At 44.8% G+C, this 6,638-nt stretch overlaps 2 pseudogenes; one reads left to right on the plus strand and one right to left on the minus strand.

The window, feature by feature from the left end:
- Window positions 1-1,353, minus strand: LOC139931503 (trace amine-associated receptor 13c-like; annotated as a pseudogene).
- A 3,892-nt stretch (window positions 1,354-5,245) lies between these two features.
- Window positions 5,246-6,638, plus strand: LOC139931504 (trace amine-associated receptor 13c-like; annotated as a pseudogene).

Raw genomic sequence — 6,638 nt, forward strand, 5'->3', positions numbered from 1 at the left:
CTACAGTATGTTGGCCTCACAGGAGTCAGGCTGCAGTATCTGAAGTGTGACAATGAGTTTAATAGCTTTTCTAAACCAGGGGTAGAAAAAGGCATAGATCACAGGATTTAAACAGGAGTTGAAATGTGCCAGCCAGATCTCAAAGGCCACAGATGAAGCATCGATTGAAGTGTCCTGGCCTGTGAGAGAGGGAAAATAATATGGACAGAAACACAGTAGAAACACAACTATCACAATACCAAGAGTCCTGGCTGCTTTCCTCTCAGATTTCTTAGCAGTTACAGTTGCTGAACGCTGGAGTGTGACAGCCACAATGTGGGATCGCATGGCACGAGCCTGAGACACAGCCACCACAAATACTCTCATATACAGAACTATGATGATAGTTATGGGACCAATAAAGGTCATAAAAAGGTCAACAACTCCTGCAATGTGGTTAATGACAACCACACACTCTCCAAAGCAGGAATTAGACCTGCCTGGTTGTTTCAGGTGATCATTTAAAAGGAGACTGCTAAAGAGAACAGAACAGACCCAACACAGACAAACACAGACTTTAACTCTTCCCTGAGTGATTTTGGTGGGGTAACGCAGAGGGTCACAAATAGCCACATAGCGATCGACTGATATGAGCACCATGTTTCCTACAGAGGAAGAGGTAATGATAAAGTCCACCAAGTAATACAGGGTGCACAGGAGGTCACCAAGAAACCAGCAGGCCTCTACGTAGATTATTTCAACCGGCATCAGCAGGAGGCCCACAAAGAGGTCTGAGACTGCCAGGGAGAGGAGGAGGAGGTTGGTGGGGGTGTGGAGCTGCCTGGAGTGGGAGAATATTATCGTTTCATATATTTTTATCATCAACAGTAGTCGTGGCAGTCAAAAAAATAGAGTTATTATTAGTTGCAGTAGTAATAGTCGAAGTAGCAGTATGTCTTAATGCAAGATGTTAACATCATTATTAATACACAACACCATTTTCAAACAACCAGAATGTAGGTCTAGCGTGTGACATTTATGTTAGCCTAAATCCATTTCATCTCAAAGTCTAACTGTTCATATTTATAAAAATAAAAATATTTTATGCTATGCTGAGAAGTATATCTCTGCCTGTAGTGGGAGATGGAGATGATGACCAGCAGGTTGAGAACCACAGTGAGAAGAGAGACGGAGGACAGCAGAATGTAGATGATCATGGCCTCGGAGTGAGGACGAGTTGGCTTCCTGCAGGAAGTGTTGAGGAGCTGTGGAAAGCAGAGTTCACCTCCTTCCAGGGTCTCCATCATCAGAGAGAGAGGAGGAGAGGAGAAGCTGCTGAGGTCTGGCAGCTTTCTGACCAAAGCTCTCTATCATACAGCTGTTTTATCTCTTCCCTTCACCCTCCCTCTCTCTCATTCTCTCTTACTTGGAGAATGCTGTCCCTCCTCCTTCCCTCACTCAATACATCATACTCTTCATCTGCATCTTCCTCAGTCTCTCTGCTATTATCTCTCTCTCTCTCTGTCTCTCTCTCTCTCCTTCCTCACTTCTCTTCTCTACCTTTGTCTCCTTTCCTGTCTCCTCCTAGATCCTTTCACCCAGTTCTCCCATCTGGCTTCTGTTTCTCCTCACCTCTTCTTCTTTCTTCCTCTTCCCCATCTTGTGTTTCTCCTGGCGTCTCCTTCACTCTTTCATCTGCCCCCCCCTCCCCAATAGGACCCTCAAATGATGCTAGTTGCCTGGCAGTCGCTGGTAGAATAGAGAGAGCTAAATCATGCTAGCCTTCGGAAGTAGTTTTATTTCCCACCTTCGCAAGCAGACAAAAGGTGGTAGCTTGCCGGCTCTAACATATCGTAAATCCTCTAATAGTGGCCTGTAGTCAATTAAAAGCCGGGTCTCCAATAATGGCCGTGGTCGACACAAACAAATAAAGGCCGGCCTCAAATACAGGCCGGGGGAAAAAACAAAGGAAAAAAGACTAGGTCAAAACCTAGTATATGGCTGGACCGTGTCTGTCTCCTCTCTCCGCCGCTGTCCTCTCCACCGCGCCCACGACCCACATTGATCCTCCCGATCCAAGCCCCGGACCCCCGCCGAAATCTCGGCCGGATCACCGGGAACAAATCGGCGCCCAGCTATCGGCACTGGCCGGAACCGTACCCCCGGGAAACTCCGGGGGCACGCCGAAACCTCCATGCTTGTCTGTGTCTCTCTCTCTGCCGACAGAACAGAGGGCTGTCAGGTGGACTGAGCTCGCGCATATGTATCGAAATAAATGCCAATATAACTGTATAGATTCTATTCTTAGCTTCAGTTAGCTTCAGTTAGCTTCAGCTTACATGCAAACAACGGTGGATACCGGTAAACTCCTGGTGCCTGTTTGTAACTGTAGTTTGTAGTAACGTACAAGTGCCACAAGACGGCTCGGCCGGCGGAAGTCTCTGGAGCGTGCCGTCGTCGATTACCGTAATTATCGTAATGCATTGCAGTAACAAAAAAACGTCTACCTAACGAACCCCAACAGAAGCAGATCAGAAAACAAGGAGGCTTCGTACTAAAATATGAGCAAATATACCGTATTTCCTCTAATAGTGGCCTGTAGTCAATTAAAAGCCGGGTCTCCGATAATGGCCGGGGCCATCGTCGACACAAACAAATAAAGGCCGGCCTCAAATACAGGCCGGGGGAAAAAACAAAGGAAAAAAGAGTAGGTCAAAACCAGTATATGGCTGGACCGTGTCCGTCTCCTCTCTCCGCCGCTGTCCTCTCCACCGCGCCCACGACCCGCATTGATCCTCCCGATCCAAGCCCCGGACCCCCGCCGAAATCTCGGCCAGATCACCGGGAACACATCGGAGCCCAGGTTCAGTTAGCTTCAGTTAGCTTCAGTTAGGTTCAGTTAGCTTCAGTTAGCTTCAGCTTACATGCAAACAACGGTGGATACCGGTAACCTCCTGGTGCCTGTGTGTAACTGTAGTTTGTAGTAACGTACAAGTGCCACAAGACGGCTCGGCCGGCGGAAGTCTCTGGAGCATGCCGTCGTCGATTACCGTAATTATCGTAATGCATTGCAGTAACAAAAAAACGTCTACCTAACGTCCCCAACAGAAGCAGATCAGAAAACAAGGAGGCTTCGTACTAAAATATGAGCAAATATACTTATCAAACAGAGGGAATTAGAAATAAAGGCCTGTCTCTAATATAAGCCTGCTTCCAATAAAGGCCTGGTACCCTCTGCAGTTGAGGTAAATAAAGGCCCGGGCCAATATTAGAGGAAATACGGTACTTATCAAACAGAGGGAATTAGAAATAAAGGCCTGTCTCTAATATAAGCCTGCTTCCAATAAAGGCCTGGTACCCTCTGCAGTTGAGGTAAATAAAGGCCCGGGCCAATATTAGAGGATTTACGGTAACATCAAGACATCATAAAAGTGTGTGCCAAAAAAAACGAATCCCATTTAATCTGTATCACAACTGGTTACACTAATAACTGATTGATTATCAGTGACACAGGGAGAAGACATGGCCACTGTCAAACTGCAGTGAGTTTGTTCAGTTTAGCTCCCATGTAAGCTCACATGCCTTGCAATGATGTTTCATTTGCTTCCTTTGATCATCATCTTTTTTTTTTTCAATTCTGGATCAATTCCTTCAACAACCAATTGTCAATCTCGCCAAACCATCCATTTGTTCCACCTCTGTGTAAAATCTTTCCTTAAATTCTTGTCCTCCTCAAACAGTAAAATCAAAATTGCTTTGCAATTTTGGTAAGAATACTACTAAAACAGTAACAAAATCCATGAACTTTGATGTATAAAGTTTATAACACTACACAAAATAATGTCAACAACATTTTTTGTTTTACTGATAACTTTGATTTTCCTGCTTTAGTATGGTCATTGGTCAAGCAAATAAAATTGCATAGGTTTTAATCACCTCGTGAGACAAAATAAACTTATCATTAGCTGGACTGTGGTGTAGTGCTGAAGGGATAGTTGTCAGAAGTGTGCAGATGAGTGTAGTGTAAAGTGTCTTGCCAAGTTCAGGAAAGTTTAATGAGGTGTGGAAGTCACGAGAATGGAGCTAGCTAGCTACGATGGAGGATGGGCCAGTCGGGACAGGACAGCCTGGACGAGGAGCACCGACCAACCGACCGACTGACACTTGTGCACCTGGCAACAAGTAGGAAGCAGCCACCCTGGGATTAGTAGGAAGTAAAACATCACAGTCTTGATTGGTGTTGACATTATCCTCTTTGGTTTTGTCCACTGTATTTAGCTTCCACATTACCAAACCTCACAAGATGGCGATAACACACTATTGCACACACAAACCTTGTGCGGCCACTATGGCCTTGCGAGGTTTGGTAATGTGAAAGCTAAATACAATGGGGGAAGACTTGATTTGCATTAAATAATGGATAAAAAGTCATATTTTTTTTTCACTCACAGAGCAATTGTATGGCGTCAGAAGACTTGGATTATGCTGCACAAACTGTATGGAGTAATTTTATGGTTCTAGAAAAAGTTATATTTTCACAGTTGATTACATTCATGAACAATAATAATACCTTTGAAAATGTCCACTTTTAGAGCCCTCCATACCATGGAGAATGCCCTTATTAAGGTCACAAATAACTTTATTCTTGAAACTGATGCCATTGACTGTGCAATACTAAATGGCCTGGAGAAATGGGTTGACCTACATGGCTTTTTTCCACATTTTTTAAGCGCTAGCGTTGAAGATTACCATTTTGGCCCTGTGTGTGTGTGGGTTGGACAGCAGCACTCCCAGCGACCTGGAGGTAGGAAAGCTCTACTTTCCCGGCCAGTGCTCTATTCAGCTGATCATCCCTTGGTATTGTTCTCCCCCTTCTCCACACAAACTTTAACACAGCTCCTGGCATATCAGTGTCAGAGGTAACAGGCACACCTAAGCTACCTCACCACTATTAATTATTATGAATTAACAGCATTGTCAACTATGCTAACATAGTCGTCAATGCTGAAGTCTTCATTGCAGATGGGATTGGGGAGGAAGGAGGAGAAGGGGAAGGAGGGGAGGGAGGGGCAGGTGATGAAGAGAAGTGACAAAGAGACAGAGGAGAGAGTGATGAAGATGGAGATGAAGAGGATGATTGCAGAAAGCGAGGCAGGGAATGAAGGAAGAGGGACATCATTCTGTGAAGGGAGAGAGAGAGAGAGAGAGAGAGAGAGAGAGAGAAGGAAAGAAGGGAGGGGAAGGAGGAAATAGATAAATCAGCTGTATGATAGAGAGCTTTGGTCAGAAAGCTGCCAGACCTCAGCAGCTTCTCCTCTCCTCCTCTCTCTCTGATGATGGAGACCCTGGAAGGAGGTGAACTCTGCTTTCCACAGCTCCTCAACACTTCCTGCAGGAAGCCAACACGTCCTCACTCTGAGGCCATGTTCCTCTACATTCTGCTGTCCTCCATCTCTCTGCTCACCGTGTCTCTCAACCTGCTGGTCATCATCTCCATCTCCCACTACAGGCAGAGATATACAGCTCAGCATAGGCTAAAATATTTTTATATTTCTAAATACTAACTGTTAGACTTATAATGCCAAATGGCTTTGGGATAGTACATAGATGTGATGTCACATTTGGATTAATGTGATTAATACATTCAGGAATTTTGAAAATGCTTTTGATCATTAATAATGTTTTACATCTGTTACATCTTGCGTTAGACACATTACTACTTCTACTATTATTACTACTATGATAAAACTGCTTTTGAGACTGCCACTACTACTATTAATTATAATAATATTATCAATGATGATATTCTCTCACTCCAGGCAGCTCCACACCCCCACCAACCTCCTCCTCCTCTCCCTGGCTGTCTCAGACCTCCTTGTGGGCCTCCTGCTGATGCCGGCTGAAATCATCGCCATAGAGTCCTGCTGGTTTCTGGGGGACTTCGTATGTGTTCTCTTTTACTATGCTTCCTTTGTTGTTACCTCTGCCTCAGTAGGAAACATGGTGCTCATATCAGTCGACCGCTATGTGGCTATTTGTGACCCTCTGTGTTACCCCACCAAAATCACTCAGAGAAGAGTTAAAATCTGTGTTAATCTGTGTTGGGTCTGTTCTGCTTTCTATAACAGTCTGATTCAAAAGTATTTCCTGAAACAACCAGGCAGGTATAATTCCTGCTTTGGAGAGTGTGTGGTTGTCATTAGCTATATAGCAGGAGCTGTTGACCTTGTTGTGACCTTCATTGGTCCCATTACTGTCATCATAGTTCTGTATATGAGAGTATTTGTGGTGGCTGTGTCTCAGGCTCGTGCCATGCGATCCCACACTGTGGCTGTCACACTCCAGCATTCAGTGACTGTAACTGCTAAGAAATCTGAGATGAAAGCAGCCAGGACTCTTGGTATTGTGATAGTTGTGTTTCTAATATGTTTCTGTCCATATTACTGTCTCTCTCTTGCAGGCCAGGATACCTCAATCGGTGCTTCACATTCAGCCTTTGGGGTCTGGCTGCTGTTTTGTAACTCCTGTCTAAACCCTGTGATCTATGCCTTTTTCTATCCCTGGTTTAGAAAATCTATTAAACTGATTGTTACACTTCAGATACTGCAGTCTGACTCCTGTGAGGCCAACATACTGTAGAGAGGCTGTGGAGTGACTGA

Source organism: Centroberyx gerrardi, chromosome 10 (genome assembly GCF_048128805.1).
Source record: "Centroberyx gerrardi isolate f3 chromosome 10, fCenGer3.hap1.cur.20231027, whole genome shotgun sequence".
Taxonomy (NCBI): domain Eukaryota; kingdom Metazoa; phylum Chordata; class Actinopteri; order Beryciformes; family Berycidae; genus Centroberyx; species Centroberyx gerrardi.